This window comes from Sus scrofa, chromosome 5 (genome assembly GCF_000003025.6).
Source record: "Sus scrofa isolate TJ Tabasco breed Duroc chromosome 5, Sscrofa11.1, whole genome shotgun sequence".
In the NCBI taxonomy this organism is placed as follows: domain Eukaryota; kingdom Metazoa; phylum Chordata; class Mammalia; order Artiodactyla; family Suidae; genus Sus; species Sus scrofa.
The window spans coordinates 60,065,923-60,079,981 of record NC_010447.5 but is presented as its reverse complement, the minus strand read 5'-3'; the positions used below and the strand labels follow the sequence as shown (position 1 = coordinate 60,079,981).

Below are 14,059 nucleotides of genomic sequence, written 5' to 3'. Positions count from 1 at the left end.
GACTGAAGAAATTCTTAATTGTCTTCTCCTGATGCTTAGAAGTTCCATTTAGGTAAAGGCAGATTTTTTTAAAAAGTATTTTATTCGCAAAATATATATTAAACACCTGCATGGGAAATTTTTTTTTGTCTTTTGAGGGCCGTACCCGCGGCATATGGAGGTTCCCAGGCTAGGGGTCCAATCGGAGCTGTTGCTGCCGGCCTACGCCCCAGCCACAACAACGCAAGACCCGAGCCGCGTCTTCGACCTACACCACAGCTCATGGGAACGCCGGATCCTTAACCCACTGAGCAGCGAGGCCAGGGATCAAACCCGCAACCTCATGGTTCCCAGTGGGATTCGTTTCTGCTGCGCCATGACGGGAACTCCTGCATGGAAATTAAAGACAAATTTGTTACCAAATGTAAGTTCATGTGCCTGCCTCACAGTGAGGCCAAACCAACCAAAACACTGGTGTTTAGAGGAGAGAAAGTTTTATTGCCGGGCTGTGAAAGGAGAACAGGTGGCTCCTGCCTCCCAAATCCCCAAACTCCCCAAATGTATTCAGCAAAGCCTTTTTATTAAAAAAAAATTTTTTTTGGCCTTACCCATGGCAATTCCCAGGCTAGGGATCGAATATCCGCTGTAGCAGTGACCCCAAACCATTACAGTAACAATGCCAGATATTTAACCCACTGCGCCACACTGGAACTCCAGCAAAGCCTTTTTTTTTTTCTTTAATTACTTTTTTGGTGGCACATGGATGTTCCCAGGCCATGGATTGAATCCATGCTTCAGCAGCAACCCAAGCCACGACAGAGTGTTTAACCTGCTGCACCACAGTGAAAACGCCAGCAGCAAAGCCTTTTTAAAGGCCAGGTGAGGGAAGGGCATTCTAGGGTTTGTGATCAGCTCATGCACAATCCTCTGACTGAAGGCGAGGTATCAGGCTGGTTAACTTTATCAAGCCTTAAGGGCCAGTAGATCTGGGGGCTACTCATGATCATCAAGCAGTTAATTTCCTCCATGTGGTGGTTGTTTTTAGCATCTGAAAAATTCAGGACGGTATGCATGAGATTCTATATCTGGGTGCTTTAGAGAGGAGCTACAGCAGAGGACATGGGGAAGGGTCTGTCCTGCGAAGGCCCATAGGGTCCTGATTGGTTACAAATCTACCTTCTAGACGCTTATAGTTCAGTTAGGGAGACACACAGGTAAATCAATGACTGTGTAAAGAATATGCGTTATAATAAAAGATGCGGGGTTTCTGTTGTAGCTCAGTGGGAACGAATCTGACTAGCATCCAGGCGGACACAGGTCTAATCCCTGGCCTCCCTCAGTGGGTTAAGGATACAGCGTTGCCATGAGCTGTGGAACAGGTCGCAGACATGGCTCGGATCTGGCATTGCCGTGGCTGTGGCTACAGCTCCGATTCGACCTCTAGCCTGGGAACCTCCATGTGCCTCGAGTGCAGCTCTAAAAAATACAAAAAAAATACAAAAAAAAAAAAAAAAGATGCTAACTGAGGAAGATGACAAGGGAGACATCTAATCTGGAAATCCAGGAGGAGGTGCATAAATTCAATTTTTTTTTTTTAACACTTTATTTTCTCTTAGAGCACCTTTAGGTTCACAGTAAGATTTCCCATATGCCCCTGCCTCCACATATGCATAGCCTTTCCCTTTACCAACACCCTCCAGGAGTTCCCGTTGTGGCACAGTGGTTAAGGAATCTGACTAAGAACCATGAGGTTGTGGGTTCGATCCCTGGTGGGTCAGTGGGTTAACGATCCGGTGTTGCCAAGAGCTGTGATGTGGGTTGCAGACATGGCTCGGATCCCGCTTTGCTGTGGCTCTGGCGTAGGCTGGTGGCTGCAGCTCTGATTAGACCCCTAGCCTGGGAACTCCATATGCAAAAAGACAAAAAACAAACAAACAAAAACATCCCCTATAGGAGAGGTATATTTGTTTCAACTGTTGAACTTACGTTGACCCATCATAATCACCCAAAGACCATAGTTTATGTTATTAGTGTTGTACATTCTAGAGGTTTGGACAAATGTATATGTATCTACTATTACAGTATCATACAAAGTATTTTCACTGCCTCCCAAATCCTCTGGGCTCAGCCTATTCACCCCTCCTCTGTGCTTCTAACCCTGGCAAACGTGGATCTTTTTACTATCTCCACATTTTTGCTTTTTCCAAAATGTCATGTAGTTGGAATTGTATAGTAGGTAGCCTTTTCAGACTGGCTCCTTTCACTTTGTCATATGCATTTAAGTTTCCTCCATGACTTCCCCTGTTCCATGTCTGGACCAGAGTATATGTATTCACCTAAGGACATCTTAGTGGCTTCAAAGTCTTGGCAGTTGTGAATAAAACTGCAATAAACACCTCTATACAAGGTTTTGTGTGGACAGAAGTTTTCAACCAGAAGTTAAATCTTTTTTTTTTTTTTTTTTCTTTTTACAGCTGCACCTGTAGCATATGCAAGTTCCTGGGCTAGGGGTCGAATCGAGTTGCAGCTGAGGCCTATGTCACTGTTATGGTAACACAGGATCTGACCCACATCTGTGACCTACTCTGCCGCTTGCTGCAATACTGGATCCTTAACCCACTGAGTGAAGCCAGGGATCAAACCCACATTCTCACAGGACTATGTTGGGTCCTTAACCCGCTGAGCCACAATGGGAACTCCCAGAAATGAAATCTTTAAGAATGAAGCTCAGGAGTTCCTGTTGTGGCTCTGTGGTTAAGGAATCCAGTTAGAACTATGAGGTTGCGGGTTCGATCTCTAGCCTCGCTCAGTGGGTTAAGGATCTGTTGTTGCCATGAGCTGTGGTGTAGGCTGCAGACACAGCTCAGCTCGGATCCTGCGTTGCTGTGGCTCTGGTGTAGGCCGGTGGCTACAGCTCCAATTGGACCCCTAGCCTGGAACCTCCCTATGCTGTGGGTGCGGCCCTAGAAAAGACAAAAAAGAAAAAAATGAAAAGAATGAAACTCAGTTAACTGGATGGAGAGAAAAAAGCTCTCCAGAGAAAACAGAGACAACAGCATGACCACCCAGGAGATTTCACCCTGACTGGGATGAAGTTTGCCTGAAGAGAAAGGAATAGAGAGAGAGGCTAGGTCAGAGCAAGAAAGTGCTCAGCTGCTAAATTTTAAACTATCCTGAAGCCATGGGGAATTATTGGAGGGCAGTGACAGGGCAGGGAGACTGAGTCTTGCTGGATCTTTTATCCCTGACTGCACTGCTCAGTACCAAGAGGGACTTGCCAGCTGGAAATTGTTTTGCTAGAAAAAAGGAGTGGGGTGAAGAACCAGCTTCCCCAGCCTTTCAGGGCACCACATGAACGTGCAAGTTTGATTTTGAGGTAGGAGGTAGATGGGCCCCTGCGCTGAGAACAGCTGGGACTTGTTAGGCTGCGTAAATGGAGCCTTTCTTCTCTCTGACACACCTCAGGGAGAAAGTTAATGGCAGGAGCTGAGCTCTGCTGGAGTAAAAAGATAAGATAACCACATCAATCACTCCTGGGGTCAAGGAGACCTCCCCAATTACGCATGCGCACAAAGACTCCTAGGGATCACACAGGGAAGTGGTACCAGGCCATAATAAGTCCTGATACTGTCCCATGACCCTTTGCTCTGGAATCTGTCTTGTGCCATCTTGGCACATTGGGGAGGGCCCTGGGTTCTGTCAGGTGTGAGAAACAAAAGAAGAAAACTGACCAAAGGAAAACAAAGACCAGGAGATCTGTCCTATGTAAGTGGTTTAAACCACTCATCTGGTGCACCCTTCACTGAGGAGGATGCTCGAACCCGAGCTCCTCTTCTGGGTGTGTGCTAGTGCTTTGGTTCTGCCTTAGACATGTAAGACTACTTCTCTGTGTGCTCTCCCACGTGTTGTACTGTGTTTCTAGCAATAAACTCTGTACCTGTTTTCACGGGCTTTGCCTCTTTGAAACAGTCTTGCTTTCAACAAGGGACAGGAAGCGGGGCAATTCTGCTTTTATTTATTTTTTGTCTTTTGGGGGCTGCACCCGCAGCATATGGAGGTTCCCAGGCTAGGGGCTTAATCAGAGCTGTTGCCGCCGGCCTACGCCAGAGTTACAACAACGTGGGTTCTGAGCTGCATCCTTGATCTACACCACAGCTCACCACAATGCCAGATCCTTAACCCACTGAGCAAGGCAAGGGATCGAACCCGCAACCTCATGGTTCCTAGTCAGATTCGTTTCCGCTGTGCCATGACGGAAACTCCCCCAATTCTGCGTTTAGCCTCTAGTTAGTCTAGTGGCTGTTTTTCACCCAGGCTGCCCAGGTTCAATTCCTGAGCAGAAAATTAAGATCCCATTCCAAGCCATCACTCACTGCTGTTTCTCCAAAATTAATTTCGCCTGACGCAGACCTGCGAAGCTAAGAGGTATAGAGATGCTAGAAACATGGAAAAAAACAGGAACAGCAGTTATGGAGCAGAAGAGATCACAGTTCCCAGTGACCTGCTCTGCAGACAAACCCAGCAGCTATCACCACTTAAGAAACCAGTGACTAGTACTGCCACCTGAGACATGCCCCCCATCATCAGCTTTCACCCCACAGGTATTTACACTTACTGCTGACAGCTGCCTACATCCCTCCCTGCTTCCTCCCCTGCCCCCAGTCTCCCCTGGAGCCTAGAATCACAATAGCAGCCAGCCCAGGACTCTGTGGTTGCATGAATGCAAGATGCCAGTCTGGACCCCTGTGGTTGACCTCCACTACCCTGTGCTCAATCTGGGCTACCCCTCCAGCTGTAAACTTGATGCCTGCCACTGGCCTCCATCACAGTGCACCTGCCTGGCAGAGACTGTGAAGCCACAGAGAGCACACCAACAACCAGCACCTCCCACCCCCACCTCCTGCCCTGCCATGTTGGATTCTCAGAAGGAGAAAAGCAGAAGATGGGGTAGAAAGCTGACTTAAAGAAATTATAACTGAGAACTTCCCAAACCTGGGGAGAGATTTGAACATACAAGTTCATGAAGCTTATAGGTCATCCGAAAATTTCAAAACCAAAACATTATTTTCCAAGCCCAATAAGTTGCCTAAAATCAAAACAAAGAGTGAATTTTACAAGCTTCAAGAGAAAACAATTTTCTTATACATAGGTTATCAGTGGATTTCTTTGCAGATACCTTGCTGGCCAGTAGAGAATGGGATACACATATATTTTTTTTTTTCTCCTTTTGGCCACCCCACAGCATAAAGAGTCCTGAACCAGGCATCAGATCCGAGGCACAGCTGTGAACTACGCTGCAGCTGTGGCAATGCCAGATCTTTAACCCGCTGTGCTGAACTGGGGATTGAACCTGCATGCCAGTGCTCTTGAGACACCACTGATGCTGTTCGGCCACAGCAGGAACTCCTGGGATGATATATTTATCCATTCATCAATTGATGGATCCCTTCTAGAATGAAACATTTATCCAAAGGGAAGCATAAAAATCACCATCACATCAGTATGGATTAGGGTATAGAACACAATTAAATATTGGTGTGGGAGAGGGAACAAGAGTCAGACTATGACTTACTTTCCCTTCTTTGCCTTCTCGCTCATCCTCCCCAAATATCTGAGAGAAGAACCAAGGGCTTTGCAAGAGGGAATGGACACATTACTTAGCGGGCCTTTCCCAGTTCCATAAGTCTGGTGGTTTATGTAAACTTCAAGACTATAGTCAAACATCACCTCTTAGGAAACTCTTTTGATCTCTCAGGCAGTTTTTAGTTCTATCTTCACATTCTCACCAAATACTGAATTTATGTTCACTTGAATTTTTCTCATGGTACAGTGGGCCCTCCATACCCAAGATTTCTTCCTTGCAGATTTAGAGGGGCCAGCTGTAAGGAACTTGAATATCCATGGATTTTGGTATCCTCCAGAGGCAGGGGGTCCTGGAACCAATCCCCCAGAGGATACCCAGGGAGGACAGTACTGTGATGGGGAGCAGAGGAAAGAGCATGAGATTTATAACCAGAGAATCCCAAATCCTAGTTTCACCACATACTACCTAGTGACCATGAGGAAATTACCTGCTTATGGTCATCAGGGTTATTGGGAAAATTAAATGAGTTAAAGCAGGTGAAATGTTTGTGATACTGCAGAATAGAAGGGATTTAATCATTTCATCAATTTGACACTCTTTCTGATGATATGCATAAGACGTTTATGTATATATAATCTCAGGGTATTCGCTTGAAATTTCGTAAAACAAACAATATGAGTTGCAAAGTTCTGAGAATCCCAGAACCGCTCAACTCCTTGATGGGAATACATTGTTAAGTCTTCGTACACGATGCGAGAAAGTTGGCAGTTTCTGTTTTGCGTTACCCATACTTCTTTTCCGCCTTTGCTAGTTTCAGAATGCCCTGTGATAATTGTCAAGCTCCCCAGAAAGTGACGAGACTTGGGGCATCCACTTTCCTTTGAAGATGCATAAACATCTAACAAACGAGTCAGCATTTTCTATTCATTTTGCTCTCATTTTCAACTCCGTCCTTTACCATCAAGTATTTTTTTTTTTTTTTGCACGGTTGTCTACTGCCAAACTTCCACCTTTTGGAACTGAAACAGGAACTTTGCATTCAGACAGCTATGGGTTCCAACCCTAAGTCTAACACCTCTATTTTGCCATTTGTAAAACAAGATTTAAGATTTCACAACACATACGAATACGGAGCCATTACATTGTACACCTGAAACTAATATAATGCTATATGTCACTTATATCTCAGTTAAAACGGAAAACAATAAATGCCCAAAATACACACACAAAAACAAACTCCCCCCAAACCTATTATGTAAAGTTCTAAAAATAGGAGTAAAGTGCCTAGTGTGTGAATAATGCTTAAAGGTGATGTGCAATATTACAACAGGAAACGCTGCACCCTGCGGGGCGGTTCTGTCTTTGAGGAGGTTGGGCCCTTTAAGGCTGCGCCGCGGGAGTCTTCCGCGCGAGTCTCCCCGCCCTCCCTCGGGCCGGGGCGGGGGCCCTCTAACCCGGAACTGACGGCCGCCGCAGCCGGCGCGGCCAATTGGCGTCCCGGAAGGAGCGAGCTGCGGCGTCTGAGCAAGCGAGTGAGTGAAAGCGGCGCCGCCCGCCGGCCGCGGGCGCGGCTGGTGCCGGGCGTTCCCCTGCCTTTTGGTCTTGGGTTTCCCCAAAGAAGGCGGCGAGGGGCGTGTAGCCCAGCCACGTATCCTTGCAGTCAGTTCCCCAAGTAGGGCCTCCTGTCCCCTGCCGCCCGCGCCACTCGTTGGGTTGGGCGCGCCATCCCCACACCGCAGCCCGTGTAGCTTTCTCATCTAGGTCCCTGGCCCCTGCCCTGTCGCCCCGCCGCCGGAGCGGTCACCGCCCGTTCCACCGTTCCTCCGCTGCCACCGCTGCCGGCAACCATGGGCAGTGAGCAGAGCTCCGAGGCCGAGAGCCGACCCAACGATCTGAACTCCTCAGGTCGGTGTCCTAACTTCCCCTCTCCTCCAGCCAGTCCTGCCTGCTTGCGGAGCGGGCTACCTCCCAGCCTGGTGGGGACTGGGACGGGTGACAGGAACGCACAGAAAGCTCTCACCGTGTTTTTTTCCTTAAAAAAAAAAAAAAAAAAAAAAAAAAAAAAAAAAGTAACCATCTGGCCTGGCTTTGATTCTCCCAATGGTAGTGAGTGCCTGTGATTGCAAGCTGAGCCAGGTGGCCGCCCGTGCCCATTAATTTTCAAAACAGCTGTGTTTCTCTCAGTGTAGCCTACGCTTTGAAAGAGGACCTAAATAATATCTGGCTTTAGTATTGATGCCTGACAGTGAGGTTTGGTCGCACAGTGTATGGTTCACAGACAAGACCTCAAAGAACAGATTCCTTCTTAGAAGTGGGTCCCAGAGATTCCTTTTCAGAGGGATGTGTGACAGGTGTTTTGCAGCCTTGGTTTTGGTGCCTTGGTTTTGGTGCCCAGGAACTGCAACCAATCGGAAGATTTCTCGGCTCCTTTTTTAATATAGAAGTTGTTTGGGAAGGCAGGTTCTGATGTTTTTCTTATTCTTCACTCATCCATATTTTTTAGATTTCTCTCCGAGTTTGATATAGGAACGGGAGCTTACTGTTCCTGTAATACAATGAGCAGTCAGTAAATAAAACAGGTGATGCTTTGCTAACTGAGAATCATTTGCTCCTCTTTGTTACCTGCCAAACCCTGGGACCACTGGAGTTGCCCTGGATAAGAGTTGTTAATCCAAATTGGCTTATATCTGGAGCCTAAAAAGAGCTCTGGTCATAGAACTGCTCTGTTCTTGGTAGGATCTGTACTTCAGAAATATAGACGCTAACAGATCAGGGGATTCCACACTGAAAGCTGCCCTTCTAGTTCAGACCATTCCGGGAGCTAGATTAGACAGTTTTTTATGGTGTGCAGCATGTACTAGCTTTGCTATTTTTTTTTTTTTTTGGAAGACCCAGAATGTAGTATCTGTTATAACAAACACAGAAATAGATGTTACCTCTTACTTTCTTGCCTCTGTGTCAGGCCAGAAACATTCTTTGGGAAGAAGTGTGGCATCTTTTTAATAGGATTGCTCACCTACTAACCAACAGCCTGAGCTCTAAATAGTACTAGATTGCACTAATTGGTATTACCCAATAGCATAGGTTGCAACTTGCCTGTTCCCCTGTGCTTAGTGCTTCACATGTGTTCCTCTTTAATCCTTGCAGTAGCCCCATTTTCAGATGAGTAGTAGAGGCTAACTAGAATCTAGCAAAATCTGTTTTTGTATGGGGTCTAGGGAAGGAGCAATTACTTTGTAGCAGGAAAGATTTCTGGCCTGGGATTTGTAAAACATTAGGTGAATTAGCAAAAGAGGGTAAGAGAGATTTCTTGAAGAGCAGTGAAAGTAGCTGAGATGCAGTGAATGCCAAGACACAGACTTTCGGCTCCAGGAGGCAGGGCAGTTCTATGGCTGCATGTTCGGCATATGGAAGTTCCCAGGCTAGGGGCTGAATCAGAGCTGCAGCTGCTGGCCTGCACCACAGCTACAGGAACGCAGAATACTTAACCCACTGAGCGAGGCTAGAGATCCAACCTACATCCTAATAGATACCAGTTGAGTTCATTATTGCTGAGCCACAACAGAAACTCCTCTGGATAAACTTTTGAGACATGATGATGGTGAGCCTGTAAATACTACCTTTTAGAGTATAAAACAATAAAGATTATTCTTGCCCCAACCAGGAAGATATTTGGGAGAAGAGGATTTCTTGGTCTAGGGAGCCCTTGATCGTTTGCATCACTCCCTCTAAATGGATTACGTTCTCCTTGGAGACCTGAAATTTACCTGCATCTCTAGCAGTCCTCCAAATTCTGAATTTTGCCTCAGCCTGCAATGGACCTACTGGTTATTTCTGTCCTGTGACTTTAAGGGTGAAGAGGGTGGTACCATCACCTAAGGTTGAGAACCCCCCCTCCCCAACCGTGATTACTGTCTATCCAACATACTGGGCTTGCTTGCTGTGATGTGATGGCTACACAGCTTTGCAAAGTGCCACAGGGATGGGCCATGTATACCAACAACTCATAAACTTCCAGTTCCTTTCTTAATTCTGTTTCTAGCACTGTTGATCTTGAGCAAGTCACAGCTAAATTTTGTACCTCTGTTTCCTCATTGGTGAAATAGAGGCAAACATCAGGAGGCGGAAAGCAAAAATTAAAAATAATCTGCTTTTTCTTTTGTGTATTGAATAATAAAATACTTGCAGTTATAAAAACAATTTCATAGTTGGCGTGTGTTCCTGTGAAGTTTGAGGGTTTTTCAATCTCAGAAAATAGAGGTCCTCCATAACTCATCTCCCATATCCCAGCCTTCACTGCAGGATAACTACAGTTAACATTTTTGTGTATGTATAAAAAAAAAATAGTCTTTTTAATGACTACAGTGAAGACAGCTTTGGTGAGGGAGAGGAAGCTAACTAACAGGCAACTTCTGAGCAGTGTAACTTTGTTTTCAGTGGCCCCTTCTCCAGCTAAGCATAGAGCCAAGATGGATGATATTGTGGTTGTAGCTCAGGGCTCCCAGGCCTCACGGAATGTCAGCAATGATCCTGATGTCATCAAGTTGCAAGAGATTCCAACCTTCCAGCCACTTTTGAAAGGTAAGAACTTGCGTTTTTTAAAAAAAATTATTGAAATATAGTTGATTTGCAATATGTTTCAGGTGTACAGCAGAGTGATTTGGTTATATGTGTGTGTGTGTATATATATATATACTTTTTCAGATTCTTTTCCATTACAGGTTATTATAAGACATTTAATGTAGTAGTACCCTACTGATATCATAGGACAGGTCTTCCAGACAGAAAATCATTACAGCAGCAGAGATCCCAAATGACAATAGAATAGACTTAATTGATATCTACAGGACACTACATCCAAAAAACCCCAGAATACACATTCTTTTCAAGTGCACATGGACCATTCTCTAGGATAGACCACACACTAGGACACAAAGCAAGCCTCAACAAATTTAAGAGGATAGAAATTATTCAAGGGTTTGCATTTTATTTTATCTGGACTTGCTGGAAAGGTGTGCATAGCCCCACTACTCTATCCTGATATCCCTGTGCCTTACTCATCTCCTTTAAGTCTTTCCTTAAATGCTGTCTTCTTGATGAGGTGTTTCTTCACTCCTCTATTTAGAATTGCAGCCCCTTTCTCTGCCCTGTTTTTCTGGAGCTCATAATCACCATTGACCTACTACATAGTTTATTTGTTTATTGTCTGTACTTCTCTGCTAGAATGTGAGCTCCCTAATGGCAGGAACTGTCTGTGTTTTGTGTACTGTTGAATCCTTAGCATTGCAGTAGAGCCCTGCTATAATGTAGGGACCGAGTAAATGCATGAATGAATGATGTTGAAGTTGGCTTACCTGTCATATTTCCACAAAAAAGATTTTCATTCCTGTTTGTGATCTGGACTATGGGTTGACTAGTTCAGCTCTCTAAAGACAATCTCCATGACCACGTACACTTGTAATTAATCCTGGCAATTGTTTTGTAGGAGGGGGAATTTGTGTTTGAGAGGAGAGAGTGTGTCTGATCAGCCCTCCTGATTGGCATATATGGATGTAGTTAGCTTTTAGCATGAATTTTATTGTTCATTTGATATGTATATATTGGCCTCACTCACGGCATATGGAAGTCCTTGGGCCAGGAATCTAATCTGAGGCACAGTGTGACCTACCCCATAGTTGTGGCAATGCAAGGTCCTTAACTCACTGTGCCACAGAAGAAACTCCCTTGATAGTTGTATTTTAGTATTAACTTTATATTGATACATATATTACTTTATTATTTTAATATCTCTGTTAAGTGGCAATGATTTTCTGTTAACTGAATGAGGTTTCCCCTGTAAGAATCACTCTTTTTTTCTCCCTCTCCTCACAAAAGATTAGGAAATATAATTGATTTAGTTGACACATATTAGTTTACTTAACCTGGTACAATGTAATATAAAACAGCTTACATTTATATAGCTATTTGTATTAATATGTTCCTACCCTGCACACACATACACATTATCTCTTTAGTTCTTACATCATTAAATATGTTTAAATGATTTGTGCCAGATTTGCTTGCAGATAGAAGTTGAACTTGAACCTTATTACTGATGTCAAATCTTATACTAGTTACACTATTCCATACTGTACTTAAATGCAAATGAGGCTTCATAGATGATCCATATATTATCTCATTCTTCCCAATACTTCATCTGCTTTGTATATGAGGAAATAACAAGTTTTCATTCTTTCTATTATTTATTATTTTTTTTGGTCTTTTTGCCATTTCTTGGGCTGCTCTTGAGGCATATGGAGGTTCCCAGACTAGGAGTCTAATCGGAGCTGTAGCCGCCGGCCTGTGCCAGAGCCACAGCGGGATCCGAGCTGCATCTGCAACCTACACCACAGTCATGGCAAACCAGATCTTAACCCACTGAGCAAGGCCAGGATCGAACCTGCACCTCATGGTTCTAGTCGGATTCATTAACCACTGAGCATGACGGAATCTTCATTCTTTTAAATTGCTTTAGGGTTAGGCTTTGTTAAACTATTCTGGCTCTTACACAAAAGAACACATTACATCCTGTTACCATCTTCTCATTAGTTTCTGTTATTTTGAGGAATAATGTGATTCTCCAAGGAAACCAACATTAATGAAATGTCCATCTTCATATATCCTTGTGCAATCACATTTAAAAGACATACCTTTATCTTTAGAAACTTGGAGGTGGTCACCTGTGTTCTGCACTCCGTCCCCTCTGGAATTTCATGTGGTGCTGCCCACAGTCACAAGTTTCCTGCCTCTACTTCTTGTTAACCATGTCCTTTCTCCTTCCAAAGTCTTCTAGTCCTGGGTGAGGCCTGTATGATCTATTTTTATCTCCACTTTAGGGAAATATGAAAAGCAAACCACAAAAAAACGAAAACAAGAAACTCCCTAGAACTTTGAAGTATACCTAAGAATTTTCTGGAATTAGAATTTTTTTCTTTATTTTTATTATTATTATTATTTTTGGCCTTGCCTGTGACATGCATAAGTTCCTGGTCAGGGGATCAAACCTGTGCCACAGCCACAACATCTGATCCTTAAGCTGCTGTGCACAAGGGAGGTCCTTGTGGTTCTTCTTTAAATGTTTCTTCTTTAAACGTTTAAAATAGTTGATCTTTGGGGAGTTCCCATTGTGGCTCAGTGGTTTAAGGACCCAGTGTTGTCTCTGTGAGGATGCGGGTTAGATCCGCAGCCTCACTCAGTGGGTTAAGGATCCTGCATTGCTGTAAACTGTGATACAGATTGAAGACGTGACTCAGATTAGTTGTTGCTGTGGCTGTGGTGTAGGGCTGCAGCTGCAGCTCCAATTCAACCCCTAACCTGGAAACGTCCATACGCCACAGATGCACTGTAAAAAGAAAAAAAAAATTCATATTTGGGATTTCCCTGGTGGCACAAAAGGTTAGGGATCCAGCATTGTCTCTGCTCTGATGTGAGTTTGATCCCTGGCCTGGGAACTTCTACATGTCACAGGTGTAGCCAAAAAAATAATAATAATAATTCATATTTTATGATAAACTGACTTGAGGGAAGCACCTGGAAGGTTTTGTGTTAAGGGAAGCTAACCTTGATTTAAAATCATCGCCTGGAATCTGGAGAGTGAATAATTAATATGGTGCGTGAATGCAGCACAGCTAGACTTGGGTGCTTTGCTACTTGGATTTTATTTATTTTTTATTTTTGAAGTATATTTGATTTACAACATTGTGTTGTGATTCAATATTTTGAAGCTTATATTCCATTATAGGTTATTACAAGATAATGGGTATAATTCCCTGTGCTATACAGCATATCCTTGCTGCTTATCTATTTTCGATATGGTGGTTTGTATCTGTTAATCCCATACCCTTAAATTGTCCCTCCCCTCTTTCTCTTCCCTTTGGTAACCTCAAGTTTGCTTTCTATGTCTGTGAGTCTGTTTCTGTTTTGCACGTACATTCATCATCATCATCATTATTATTATTATTATATTTTAATGGCTGCACCCACAGCATATGGAATTTCTGGGCCAGGGATTGAATCTGAGCTGCAGTTGCGACCTACACTCCAGCTGGCTGCAGCAATGCTGGATCCTTTAGCCTTCTGTGCAGGGCTGGGGATTGAACCCGTACCTCTGCAGCAACCTGAGCTGCTGCAGTCAGATTCTTAACCCACTGTACCACAGTGGGGAACTCCCTCATTTGTATTATTTTTTTGATTCCACATATACATGATATTATATAGTGATTTGTCTTTTTTTTTTTTTTTTTTTTTTTTTTGTCTTTTGCCATTTCTTGGGCCACTCTCGCGGCATGTGGAGGTTCCCAGGCTAGGGGTCGAATCGGAGCTGTAGCCACCAGCCTACGCCAGAGCCACAGCAACTCGGGATCCGAGCCGCGTCGGCAACCTACACCACAGCTCACGGCAACGCCGGATCGTTAACCCACTGAGCAAGGCCAGGGACCGAACCCGCAACCTCATGGT

The 14,059-nt window shown here is 44.4% G+C and overlaps 1 long non-coding RNA gene across 1 annotated transcript in view; it reads left to right on the top strand.

Annotated features, from left to right (window-relative positions):
• BORCS5 overlaps positions 7,006-14,059 on the top strand; it is a 103,171-nt gene continuing 96,117 nt past the window's right edge. Inside the window, exons 1-2 of the long non-coding RNA XR_002344101.1 lie at positions 7,006-7,468; positions 10,001-10,144. This is a non-coding gene — a long non-coding RNA (BLOC-1 related complex subunit 5). The remainder of the gene's footprint in view (positions 7,469-10,000; positions 10,145-14,059) is intronic.